This window comes from Chaetodon trifascialis, chromosome 19 (assembly GCF_039877785.1).
Source record: "Chaetodon trifascialis isolate fChaTrf1 chromosome 19, fChaTrf1.hap1, whole genome shotgun sequence".
In the NCBI taxonomy this organism is placed as follows: Eukaryota; Metazoa; Chordata; class Actinopteri; order Chaetodontiformes; family Chaetodontidae; genus Chaetodon; species Chaetodon trifascialis.
In genome coordinates this window covers 6,690,001-6,703,766 of record NC_092074.1, presented here as the reverse complement: position 1 = coordinate 6,703,766, position 13,766 = coordinate 6,690,001, and the positions used below count along the sequence as shown (strand labels likewise).

Here is a 13,766-nt window from a genome sequence, read left to right as displayed (position 1 = left end):
TTATGACTGTGACATCTGCATGAATAACTGACCTTTAACTGATGCCTTTTTGTTTGTTTACAAAAAGGCATCAGTTCTACAGACAGAGGGGGAGAGATATTTTGATAAAGAAAACAATTATTATCCATTATTTCAGCAGCAGTGGTGAATGAAGGGTACTTTGGTTTTGTGTCTTTATTTGTCCACTTTTGGTTGCAGTCGTGTGGTGGCTCTCAGAGCAGTCTACCTGGAATAAGAGGGACATTTTCTTACTGGTACACACAGCTGGACATAAATATGTTGCAGTATGCATCAGTGTCCAACAGTAATATAGCTCATTTTATTTTTGAAGTTTTATTGAGGTGCAATCTTTTTATAGCCAGACCAATATAAAATTTTAGACTGTAACATTTTTTTGACAGTATGAATTCTTTATTGCTCCATCAGTTAGAGCAACACTACAAGCAATCGCCACCAGGTGTCACTTTTGGACAGTTTTACACTGTTGGACTGTTGCGTATTGTGTGACAAACTAATACTTCCTAAAGGAAAAGTTGTAATTATTGTCCCTTCCAGCCTGGCAGCAGGCAGATCCGAGGTCAGCCCTTCAGCAGAGATTTTCCAAAGCTCACAGTGTCATTAAAGGTCAAAGAATAAATACCTGGACCAAAACCGTCAGTAAAGTATACAGATTCAGTTTTCTAATGCTCTTGTTGACCCGTTGGATTCACCGGATAGTGAAAATATCCACTTTATCACATACATCTCTGTCACCTTTCTGTTGCTGTCTCTAAGTCAAGTGTATATTTCCAGTGTTTGTAACATCATGTTTACTTCCTTGAGAGCTTCAGCAGTGACACATGCAGTGATAGTTCAGTTTCACTGACCTATTTTCAGCATCAGTGTCATAGCTGCATAACTCACGTGATACAGCACATCAGTAGATAAGTATAACATGCACAGTAATAGCTAAAAGTAACGAACACACATGCTGACCGTTTCTTGATTTGTGTGGGTGTGTGTAAAGTTGCTGTAAAGGCACCTTAACTCCATGACAACCAGCGGTTGTGGTAGTGGAAGACGTGGGTGTACTCTAACCCCCCTTCATCTAACCTAACTGGCCCTTGTAGTCCTGTGGAGGTGTGTTTATCCTGTGCATACCTTTGACCACACTGCTGACAACAATGAGCTCCAAACCTTTCCCACAGTCACACACTCAAGGCTCCAGCGCGCGTCGTGGCAACACAGGAATAGTATCAGCGAGCTACATGCGGCCCTGCACTGTTTTGATTGTAAAGCCTTGACATTTTATAATGCTGTGTGTGTGTGTGTGTGTGTGTGTGTGTGTGTGTGTGTGTGTGTGTGTGTGTGTGTGTGTGTGTGTGTGTGTGTGTGTGTGTGTGTGTGTGAGAGAGAGAGAGAGAGAGTTCCTGTTGCTTGCATTGTAGCCCTCAGGGCCAAATATGCAAGTCCCCCATTCTACAGACCAATGAATGTTCAAACATGCCTTTGACTTCTTCCATCAATCTTGATTGGCCACTCGGTACAAGCAGGAAGTTAACTATGACGTGAGTTCCAATGACTGTTATGAGGCCAGAAGAAAAGCAACTTGGTTGGACAATGTAAACAAGCTTGAGTGCACAACTTATAAGGTCTGCAAATTGTAATTCAAAATTGCATAAACTTTGCAGCGTTTTGGGCTGCAACTAACATTACTGTCATTATTGATTAATTTGTCATTTAGATTCCTAAATAACTGATTCATTTAGATTTTTCTCCACAATATTATTCCTTGGAAAATAAATAAATAAATTGACCAGTTATAATTTCTAAGAGTCCAAAGATATTCAGTTTATTGTCATATCTCACAAAAGAAAGCAATGAAACCTATGCTGTAACCTGTGGAAATGACTGAAAAGGTTAATCAGCATTGTTGTCGACTAATTTTTCTGTGAACCAGCCAATCGACTAACAAAATAATCGTTTCACCTCCACACTTATTGACAAGATTTGTGAATATTGTGTGTGCTTGACATATGAAACACTGTCAAGGATTACTGGAAATGTAACTTGCAGGAATCCATAAGGGAAATATGATTTGTATCGGTAAAAGTACAATATATAATAATAATTATACAGCCCTAAAGTATGAGTGTTTTCATCCTTAAAGAAAGAATAAACTCTTAAACGTTAAAGCACAAGAACAATACAATAGTCAAAGCTTCATTTCCTCATTGTGCTCTCTTCATGAATATCATTTTCAGCTTCAACTTGGAGATTTCTTCGCACTGCAGAGAGGAAATAATGACACTGCACAAAGAAAAACAATGGGGGATTTAATTGGCTCATTTCGCACTGTCCCTAATATTGACCAATTACAAATGTGAATGGGCGGGGCTTGAAATTCTTTTTTTTTTTTTTTTTTTTTTTTTTTTTTTTTTTTTCCCCTTCGTGGCTCTGGTGGTAGAGGGAGGGGTACGTGCTGAGAGTGTTGTTGTGCGTTGCTGCTGGGGACAAGCAGAGCAGCCAAGGTCGGTGAAAGTACTGCGGAGACCAAGACTTCGGTTCGTAACATCCTTAAAAGTATTACCTCAAGAGACATACAGGTGAGTATTCGTGTTTAACCAACTTTTATTCGTGTTTAGTGGTCGCTAAATGAGATTTACTTCCCCTGCTGTCGTGCCAAATTGTGTATCCCTGTCATATCAGTGACTGTCAGATGAGTTCACATGGGAAGAGATGCCGGGGAGGAAAGCTAACTGGCTAGCTAACATTAGCCACATTTGAGCGCTGAAATTAATAGTGTGGTTGCGTTAAACGTTGTGCAACTGTGACAAGGCTGTTCTGTATCACCGCTTGTGCCTTATTTAGTCTCACGGGCTCTTTTATTGAGGAAATAACGTTCCGCTTTCCTGGGTTTGCTTGACAGCAGTGCCGGCTAATAGGCGCATTGGCTAGCCAGCAAACTTAGCTTGCGAGTAGCGGCAGAATTCGAGCCACGTTTCATTTGAGGAATCACTTTGTTATTGCTGCATTCTCAGTCGCTTGAGTGGATGGGTGGGTGGGTGAATGAGAGAAATCAAATGCTTTGGGACCCCGGTTTGCCACAACTTATTTAACAGTTTAACAACTCCTCCAATCCGCAATCACTGCGTCCTAACTACTTTGTAGAGCTCGCAACCATCTGACATCAGGGTGCTATATGTGTACTGGCAGGTGGTTGAAACAAAATATGACTTTTGTCTTCTCTACTGTTTTCTAATGAGTGAATCTTCAGCCTGGTGGAAGCACCATATTATCCTGCTTTAGTTACATTTTGTAAATGCCAGACAACAGCAGCTGTTTCTTTCTTTTCTCTTGACACGAGTTGCCAATGAGTGACTCTGTTTTGCCTCGTGGGATGTTTTTGGAGTGCAGACTCATTACATCCAAGGGCAGCAACACATTCATTCAGTCCAACACTATGAGTCATTACAGTGTTGAGGTGTAGGTGGTGGCACCTCAACCCCAGCAAAATTCAGGAAGTATTGCAGGGCTTATAGTCATATGCTGGTATTGATTATTTGATAAATTAGTCATGACTGAGGAGTCCAAATTCTGAAACACAGCAACACTGAATTGTGCAAACCAGTTAAATAGCCATGAGTTGTAAAAGTGCCAGGACTCAAAATTAGCCAGCTTTACATTTGAAACCAGCTTGAGAGAATGTGCTTTTTCGTGGCTCTCAATGCACTGAAATGGCGCTCTTTTGTTGGAGAGGACATACAGCAACAGCTGCGCTCCTCAACAACACTGTGTGTGTGTGTGTGTGAGTGTGAGTGTGAGAGTGATTTGTTTCAGTCGGTATGCCAGGCTGTAACTGCAGCATTAATGGCATGCTGGTTGAATTTTGTGACTGAAACACAGGACAATGGCCATTGTGGATGAACCTGATCTCCCTTGGAAGAAGTTGAAATGCTTTGCATGTTGTTTGCATGGTCTACTCTTGCCGTGCACCTCAGTATTCACTTTCACACAGTATAGACAAGTTACACAGTGTGGACAGGTTAGGGCACGCAGGGTTTTATGTAGCCTCCAAAGGAAGATGCCAAGTCATTACTATAAGCCACAACATATACAAAGAATCCCATGTGATGTGGCACTTGGTTTACAACCATGTGTAATTCAAGTCTTGTTCTGTCTGTCTCCATAGAAAGATCAGACTTTTACTTTCATATGTCTGGTAAGTTGCACCGCACTGTTTGCGAAGTGATGCCGCACCATATGTTGCCACATGTTGAAGTAGCAAGAGCCCAATTTAGCACCATCACCCCCACAATATTGAAATGGATGATAGCATTATAAGCATTAAGAGTAAAGAATGTTTCTCTATTGATCAGCCGATGCATTGCTTTGGAACATCCCAGTGCTGCGCCCCGCGTCCCTGCATGGTGGTTGATCAGTCAGGTTTGTGTGGTGCATGTGAAGCGTGCAGAGGTTTCAAATGTCGTGCTGATGCGATGTGGTACAGCAAATGGGATAACACTGAAAAGAGCAAAAGACATGTCAGACTTTACAAATGTATCTTGGCAGAGACTGAATGCAGTGTGTGCTTGCGTGTGTGCGTGTGGCTGAAACTATGCTCGACCGTCGCTCTGGCAGAGCAGTAGCTGTTAGATTGCAGTTTAAAGTCTTGTAGTTTTGTTCTCTCACCGCTCAGTGCTCGCATCTGTGACAGAAAAACAGGATATGGCATCTCACGCCCTTTCAAACGGTGGCATTTTTTCACTTTATGGTTTTTTTAACCCGCAGTTGCATTACAGATTGCTTGAGGCAAGCACAGGGATGCGCCTTTGTGTTGCCTCACTGTGTATTTTCTGTTTTTATTAAACCACAGCAAGAGCACTGCCACAATTCTTGAAGAAAAAACAATAAGAAAGAATACATGAATAATAACCATCAACAAACATGTGGAAGATGTTTAGCATTATTATTTTTTTTTATCATGATGAAACAGCCAGCCAGGTATAGTGCTTTGGCCACTGCCACCCCCACAGTAATCAAACCAGGACTCAAATATGTGTAGGTGTGAAACCTAAACCAAAGCTTCACAGCAGCACATGCTATACATCACCTTTAGCTTGAATGTGCAGTGTCATGAGCAAAGAAATACATTATCCACCTGAAACACGGTTAGCAAGCTGGCATTGATGCTGCCCTCTGATGTGTGAAATATGATGACTACAGCCATTACAGTCATATTACAAAGAGGCATCCAGCTACTGAAATGTGCTACTTAAAACTCTCACCTGGCCCTATGAAGGTAATGTGATATTTGCATTAGTTATTCTCAAACTCCACATGCATGCAGGAGCAGATTTTGTTTGTCAGGAGTCCAACTATGAATCACAAGTTGCTTTGTGACACTAAATGAGAAATCCCAACGGATTTCCTTCCAGCACTCCACCATTGCCAAGTCTAATATCGGATGTGAGGTTTTAGCTAAATAGGCAGTGTGAAGCCCTCTTATATCATTATTTCCCTGTTGATGCCAGCTGAGATTAGCCTTTAGCACCGCATCAGAAATACAGGATGTGGCACCTCACACCCTTTCTAACGGTGGTGTTTTTTTCACTCGTGGTTTTAACCTGCTGTTGTATTACAGGTTGCCTGAGGCAAGCGAAGGGACAATGATCACACATTTGTTTGTGTGTCAAATTTTGGCCAAACTTGTGGTTCCTCCTCTAGTGTTAAGAAAAAACAAAAAGAAAGTAACCGCTTTGCATACCGTAATGGTAAACAATTTTTTTTTTTTAAGCTTAAGCAGGTACAACCAGGACCAAGTTGTTACTTCCAGGGGTACACCCTGAACCGGTTGCCAGCCGATTGCAGGGCCACATGCAAAGACAGACAAACATTCACACTCACACTCACACCTACGGACAATTTAGAGTCATCAATTAACCTAATGAGCATGTTTTTGGTCTGTGGGAGGAAGCCGGAGTACCCGGAGAGAACCCACGCATGCACGGGAAGAACATGCAAACTTCACACAGAAAGGCCCCGCCTGACCCGGGGATCGAACCGGCAACCTTCTTGCTGTGAGGCACCCGCACTACCTGCTGCGCCACCGTGCAGCCCCCAAAACTATCTCGATTTTGTTTATTTACTATGTCATGGCAGTGAGTTGTGCACATCCTTTTAGTAGAAGCTGAACACTCGCTTTACACTTGTTGAAGTCATTACTTCCTTCAGACAGAACAAACTGGCTTAGAAGTCCAACCGTTCCTCAGCTCCTGGCTCTTAGTGCTCGGCTCTTGTCCTGTTGTCAACGGCTAATCACCCAGTTTACCGTGGACCACCAGCCACCGCTGACTCAGCCAATGCTGCCATCTGGGCTGGAACAGAAAGCACCACAGACTTCTCACTGGCTCTAGAGCCTCAGATGCTCAGCAAAGCGAGTGTGTATGTGCGTGTGCGTGTAGAAAGTGATAGAAAGTGTGACGTGAAGGGAGATCAAATATTATATTTCCAAAGTTTGAAGACATTTTAATAATAAAATCATAACGTTCCGTCAGCAAGTATAGACACAACATTTTCAAAAGTTACATGAAATTGTTTTATTGGTCAAATAATTAAAGGCCCTGCATACCTGAATAGGGTTTTGCAGTTATTCTGACTGTTCAGGTCAAAGTTGGTGTGTAGGTGCCAAAAGACTGGTAATCACTACTGATAATAGGAAAAGTTAACAAATTTTGACATGTCACAGTAAGAAAAAGGGCATAAATAATAAAATACATGAGGGCTGAATTCATTTAGGTGCTTCAGTTTCAGGGTCCTGGTGTTGTTCATGCTGACACACTGTCATAGCTTACTGGGACACTTGAATACAACAGAGTCAGTGTTAATGTTCTTATTGACACCTGTGCTTTTGCCACAATGACAAGTGTGCTGTGAACCAGGGTTATTATTTTAGCCAGAATTAGGTACCCACTTACACAAGGGGTCTTTTCAGTCTCACTATTTGGCAAAGCAGGATTTCTAAATCTCAGCTGTTAGAACAGCTTACAGCTTCTAACAGTTAAGCCAGCAGCGTTCAATGTTCACCAGGAATAATGTCCTCCAGTCAGAATTCTGTAATATTTTTATTCATTGTTGGCCGTCCTTGATCCCCTCCTGTTTTTATTACTCTCAGGAAATTAGTTATTTGTGTGTAGCCAACCATGGCTGTCACAGTAAAATACAATGCGACTCAAACTGTCTGCTCTGAGTTCCTGTTTTACCCCACACTACCAGTCTGCCTGTCTGTTTATCCGTCTGTCTGTCTGTGAGAATAAGTTTGTGTGGAGCTGCACTGCTTTATGACCCTGCACACTTCCCGCTCACGTTTCACTTTTTATACTCACGTCCTGTCAGCGGGGCAGCAGCTCTCTGTGAGTGTGTTTGCTGTGCACTTTCAGTTTGCTCTCGCTTGGCTAGTATTGTGCAGAGACTGTGCTCATAGTCCCAGCGTGTTTATTACCCCTAAAATGCTCCAGCACTACTGTTCTTGTGTGCTCTATGGTTTGCCATAATGCTGTTTGCTCATCATAGACTATCCACAGGAATGATTAAGCCTTTATTTTATGTTAGAAAACAGAATTTCTTTGGTTAACTAAGGAGATTTCACATCCTCCAACTTTCAAAAACACGTAGCCCACATGTGCTAATGCACATCAGTGTTAAAGGGTGTTTTTTCAACATTTATTTAATTCACAGTTAACTCTAGCCTGTTTTGATTATTGTTGTAATGACAGACGTGTTTGTTTGTCTCCCTGTTTTTGTTCTTTTTCATGTAACTTTTATTCTTTCCTTATTTAACCTTGGTTCAGTGCTGCATCATGTCAAATCAGTAACCTGTTGTTTTTGAAATCTGAGTGGTGGCACAACAGAGTAATTTAAAATGCACACCATCTGCCCCATCGATTTTGTGTAAACTACTTACAACGATGGGCTTCTTTGCTTTGGCAGTTTATTTATGCACAAATGCCCAAAGCATCATACTTTCTAGGCCACTGGAAAATTGGAAAGCCTTGGAAAATATGTTACAGTACAAAGCTAGTTTGAAAGGTATAAAACTACAAGATGAAGGCTTACTCAGATGGACTTGATCTCATCATTTCATTCTTTGTCACCTGTTGTATTTGTGTCATACTCTAGGCATTAATCAGTGATTATGAGAGTTAATTGCTATTTGATAAATGGCAGGTGTTGTCACATTTCTGCTCTGTGAATCACACTCCCTGTTTTTATGAAGAGAAATTGCATACAAGCCAGGACGTACAGTATTTGCTACTAATGCGACTCCTAGATCTGTGCCGTGTACCACTATGCATCACAGGGTACATCATTAGCTGAATTAATAAAACATCATAGTATTTAACCTTTGACAGATATTAGCGAGCTAGATGTGTGCTGTCACACCTCTTGTTTTTTTGCATTTCCACAGCTGGCAGAAGGACCTTGGCCTCTGTCTGTGTTTTTTGCAATTCAGCAGCACTCTCACTGATCTCAGCAGGTGCAGGAATCCAGAGATTTACAGCTGTTTATTGTTCATGACAGGCTAGCGCTCTGTGAGAGCAGAAATATTAGGATGTTGAAGAGGGCCGCCCTCACACTTTAGTGAGGAGGGTGTATCAGCACAAAAAACAGTGGAATGACCAAACAACAGCAGTTCATTCAGGGCAGGCTACTGTGTGTGTGGCAAAGTAATGGCTTGATCCTGATTACTGTATGTTGGGATTGTGATGATTAATGCTGATTATTAATCTTCATAATTTGCTAATGTAATTATTTGGAAGTCCAGAAGAAAAATAGTTTCTGTTGCACACATGCTGCAGTCCTAGCGAAACTGCTGTGCATGAGTCATTAATTGTGCAGCCAGTGTGTTTAAAAATACATTTTATGAGCTGCAAAGGCTGCAGATCTCGTACTGTGTAGTCTAGTAAGGTGGAGGTCTGTCTTCTTCTTGGAAAACAAAGTTAACCGGACCTTCATGAAATGCTATGAATTTGACTTGCCTTGTGAATTCGAGGAACTTTGCGGGTGTTGACTCGCGGTCACTGGTTGTTAATGATTTCTTGTGATCATCATTCATGTGCAGATATTTCCCAAGACTGGTCGGATGCTTCGATTCGACCTGTCAGTATAGTCAAGCGCCTGATTAAGCTCTGTTAAAGTTGATCCGCTTCAAAATAGAGAAAAGAACAGACGGGAAGGTATTTCTGTCAGTTAAATTTGTATTTATATTAATCTGTAATCATGTGTTTGTCTCTCAAACCGGACACACACATCTGCTGGAGACATAGCGTTACATAGCTTTATGCTGTTTTTTGAATGTTTCTTGCCGTCAGTCAGAGGCACTCTGGAGTCCTTTATTTCTTCATGAGAGAAACTTGAGCAATATCTGATCAAATATAAATATTAGTTACATTGCCCTTTTATTCTCAGTGCATGGCTGCAATCCCCATTTATTTGAATTAATTTATTTATTGTAGTGGTCTTGTCTTGCTTGAAAGAGTATTTTACAAGATGATGAATAAGTTTTTTTTTTTTTAATAAAAGGCTGGAAATAACAATAAAATTCAGCTTTTTTCCTTTTTATATGATTAATAATCAAAGTAATAATAAACACATGAATCGATTATCAGTATAGTTGTGAGTTGCAGGCCTGCTCACGTTCACGTTCAGCAGTTGCAAACGGCTCCACTCAGTTCACTGTTCACCAAAAACATGAGCACATGCGGTAAACCTGCTCTTTTAGCACGTTAATGTATAATGCTGAGGTTACCATATAGCAAAGCACCATTACCACTGCCAGCACTCAGTTTCTTTTCTCTGACACTTTTACTTGTAGTTTTCCCAGGCTCCTCTTCATGCGGCTGAGTGTGTGTTGAGCTAGTCTTTCACTTACCAAGCAGATATACAAGATCTACAGCATGCAAAGTGAAAGCATGTAAGGAGGGGAAAGCATTTGGCCTCAGTCAAACCAACAGACTTGTCTGATGACAGAGACCAAAGGCATGGTCTGTAAAGGTCAAGTATCGTCTGCAAGACCATTAAGAAGTAATTAGCGCTGATCCTTCACTGCAGAGCCAGCATGCACAGAAAGCCATAAATAGGTTTGTTTTCATAAGGAACACCCCTGTGCCCACTCCCTGCGTTGATACAGCTTGTTGCTACATAAATTACCAGGAGACTATTTCTCTTAGCTGTTAACAGTAGTCTCAGCATTTTGTGTCCTCTAGCTCAGTGTTAGGAGATTAACAGCAAGCAGCTGAACTCTAAGACTGGAAAGTATTTGCAAAATCTAATATCAAGGTTGATTATTTGAGGTTGTACAAGCTATTTAGCCAAGAAAAACTGAGAAAAGATCACTGTTAATAATGTAGATAATGCCAATTTCACTTCCCTAGAATTAACTATTAAAGAAAAAGTTCAGTGTTTGGGGAAATGTGCTTTAGCTTTCTTGCAGAAATTTGATAAACTGAGATGTAAAAATGACACGTTGTGGTTTTATGGGAGGTTGTGTGCCAGACTGTCTCTTGGCTGGGTGCTAATTAGTGAGCTTTAGAGGTGCAGGTATGTGCAGCCAGCCTGTTTTCAGTCTTTCCACTAAGCTAAGATAACCAAGCTGTTGGCTGCAGTTTAATATATTTAACTGAGAGGTACTGTGTAACAGAGTTATTGATCTTCTCAGCTGACGTTCGGCAAGGAAGCCAATAAGCATATTTTCCAAAATGTCAAACTCTTCGTTTAGGCTCAGACAATTGTTTTACTTTAATGCTTGGCAGTATCAATCATTACAAACTGCCTAGACATTATCCAGTTACAATATCACAATACTGATGACCGTCAGTATATTGAACAGCTCTATTTCACATCCCACCAATGCAGTAAATGTATCCACCCCGAGTATTGCAGGTGGCTGTGGATAAATGACTTCTTGTCTCAAAAGATCAATGCAGACTTTCACTATCAAGATTTTATAATTTTGAGGTAATCTGTGGCAGTGGCACTTCTGTTTGAGTATATTAGGGTAATCTTGCTCCCAGGGTAAAAAGTATCTTCTGTTAGCCTGGCTTGGGTGCCTCCACCCAGCAGAGAAGGAGCATGTAGGGGTGGAGATCGCTTGATTCTCTCACGTACACACTCTGCAACACTAGTTTCACACAAGAGTCAGTCACACACAGACATGGTTCTCTTTGTATCTGCAGTGTTGTTGACATGCAGGGCTTGGCAGAACAGAAGTGGCATTGAGCAGAGACGTAGGAGGAATTTCTACGCCTGGAGTCCCACTATATGCAGCAATGGCTGCTAGTAGCCAGACAGCCTCTCAGCCTCCTCCTCCTCTCCAAATACCAAACGCCCTCCTTAACTTTCCGACTTGCTTTTTGTCTTGATTTCTTTTCCTCCTTCCATTGTTCTCTTCATGCACTCTTATGTGCCTTGGCAGACTGTGTCTCTCTAGCCCACTTTCTCTTTCTCCGAGTTGTTTACTATGTCCACAACCCCCCTCCTCAGCCCTGCGAACAGAAAAAAAAAAATGACAGAACTGTGAGTTCTGTGTTGCCATTATCAGCGTCCCTCTCCCTCTCTCTACACCAGAGGCCAGATGTGGAGGAGGGATAGTGGTGAGTTTGTAATGAGCAAGTGTAATATTAGGCAGCAGGCCCAGTTGACTGAACCACAGGGCACACAGAGCCAGCTGCTGAACAGAGCTGAGTCCTGCTGGACCGGACTCTGCTCTGTGCTTCAGTGTCACTGACTCAATGGTGTGTGTGTGAGATAGTGTGTGATATGGGATGTATGGTTTCTGAGTGAGAGCATTTCAGAGAGCTCGTGAGTGCTTAAAAATGAACTGTGCAGGATGTACGAGTCCTTACTGCTAAAGAGTTCTTCAGTGTGTATAGAGTGTTTAGAGCACGGTTAGTAGACCAAAACAGTTGAATCCTGGTATGTGAAGGAGACTGTAAGAGGGAAGGATAAAGAGTGTCAGTGATACAGCAGAGGGAAGCAAGGCTGCCATTATGGTGGTGCTGGGCAGGTTTCCCCTTCTCCACCAGCCCACCCTCTCCCCTGCCTTCCAGCAGCACCCCGCACCCCCCGGCCTGTGTCCATATTAGGGCAAAACTCAGCCAACCTCCCCTCGAGCTGGGCTCAGCCCCCCAACACGCCCTGCTGTCACATTTGCTCCAGCGAAAGGAGCCTGAGGGAGACGCAGCTCCGCTAACCCAATTTGAAGGCCTGTTTTCCTGGCCAGTCAAAACAGCAGAAGGATTTTAAAAATGGATGTAGAAAGCCAAGGCCAATCTTGTTGTTTTTAAGTGGCACGCTGGTGTGTTTGAATGTTCTGCATTTTTTAGGACCTGTAGTTAATGGGCTTAACTTGAGCAGAGCTTGACCATATGCCACTTGGTGACCACTTTTCTCCAAAGTGCGTCATTGTTGCATATTTGTAGACATCCTTAGTGTGAGCCCAAAGATAATAAAACCCCTGATCTTGGCTGCACTGGTGCAAAGCTCATGATCATATCATCCGTGTTATCAATTTTTATGACAATTATGCTATTTACTACCAAAATACTTCATTCTTAACAGTGTGCCATAACGGCCATTTGGTGCTTCTTTAGTGATTTTTCTAGGATATAAAACTTTTTAGGAAAGAACAATAACAACACTCAGCAGACACTGAGGTAGTGAGTATGCAGATTATATCAAGCCAAAGGCCAGCACACCATAAGCAGTTTCCCACTTTATTAGGGTATTTTACAGTGTGAATGCTCGCCAGCAAGAACAACAGAACACAGACAAAAAATATGCTGTAAAGGCACTTGGTAGTGAGAGAGACACTAGTTAACAATTGGTCTGTACTTGCCAGTCATTTTCCAAGAGATTCCCAAACAGAAGTTATTTTGGGTCATTGGTGTTGATTTTGGTTTCCTTTGGTTTACACAAAGTCCCTCTCAGAGGAAATGGGTTGATTGAACAGACATAAGAACCTCTGAGTTAGTACACAGACTCTCTAGACCTGCACTAGAACAGTGTCGCTCATTTAAGTGTAACCTACAGCTGAAAATGTCCAAGCTTCCATTAGTATTTGAATCAGACATCCAGTCAACACAGTGTGAAAGAAAAATATAAAAAGATTAACAGCAAAACGGTATGTAATGGCCATAGTTTATTATGCACCATATAGGAAAACAGAAGAAAAAGCAACACTAAGTGGAAGGTAATGGACCATGATACTTGCTGTAAAAATAATGGCAGAAGGCACTTAAACATTGCATTATGGTCAAAAAGTGAGCTGAGATTCAACTAAATGCTCTGTGTTGATACTTAATCATCAGCACATTGTGCTCTCTGAAGTGTGGTTGTGCTCCTGCAATAGTTAAAAAAAAAAAAAAAAAAAAAAGTCCTTACGGCATTCATTATTGCTTTGATCTTGCCTAAATTTGCAGTACAGAATAAGCTAACCTTACAGGCAGGGGTAATCTGAGTAGCATCTGTGTCAACAACTGACACACTGCTATAAAGGTGTCCTTTAAAGACCTCTAATAAAGAGAGGAAGAGGAAGAAGAAATGCTGATTTAATATATAGCTCTGAGGCATGTTTGAGTTTGTGTTTTGAGTTTGTGTTGACAATCAGTTAACTGTAGTCCAGGCTTTAGAAATACTGTTACCTTAACTTTTTGTTAACTGGATATTGTATCAGCTTTATTCCGTAATTACTTCGTCATTTGTCACTCGTTGCTGAGTTTTACTGTCAT

General features: G+C 41.6%; 1 protein-coding gene across 2 annotated transcripts in view; it reads left to right on the top strand.

Annotated features, from left to right (window-relative positions):
• The first annotated feature begins 2,445 nt into the window (after positions 1-2,445).
• The window catches only part of fam49a (family with sequence similarity 49 member A), a 31,839-nt gene continuing 20,518 nt past the window's right edge, over positions 2,446-13,766 (top strand). For both annotated transcript variants that reach the window (XM_070987437.1, XM_070987438.1), the window contains exon 1: positions 2,446-2,585. The gene's annotated coding sequence lies outside the window, so the exon portion shown is untranslated. The remainder of the gene's footprint in view (positions 2,586-13,766) is intronic.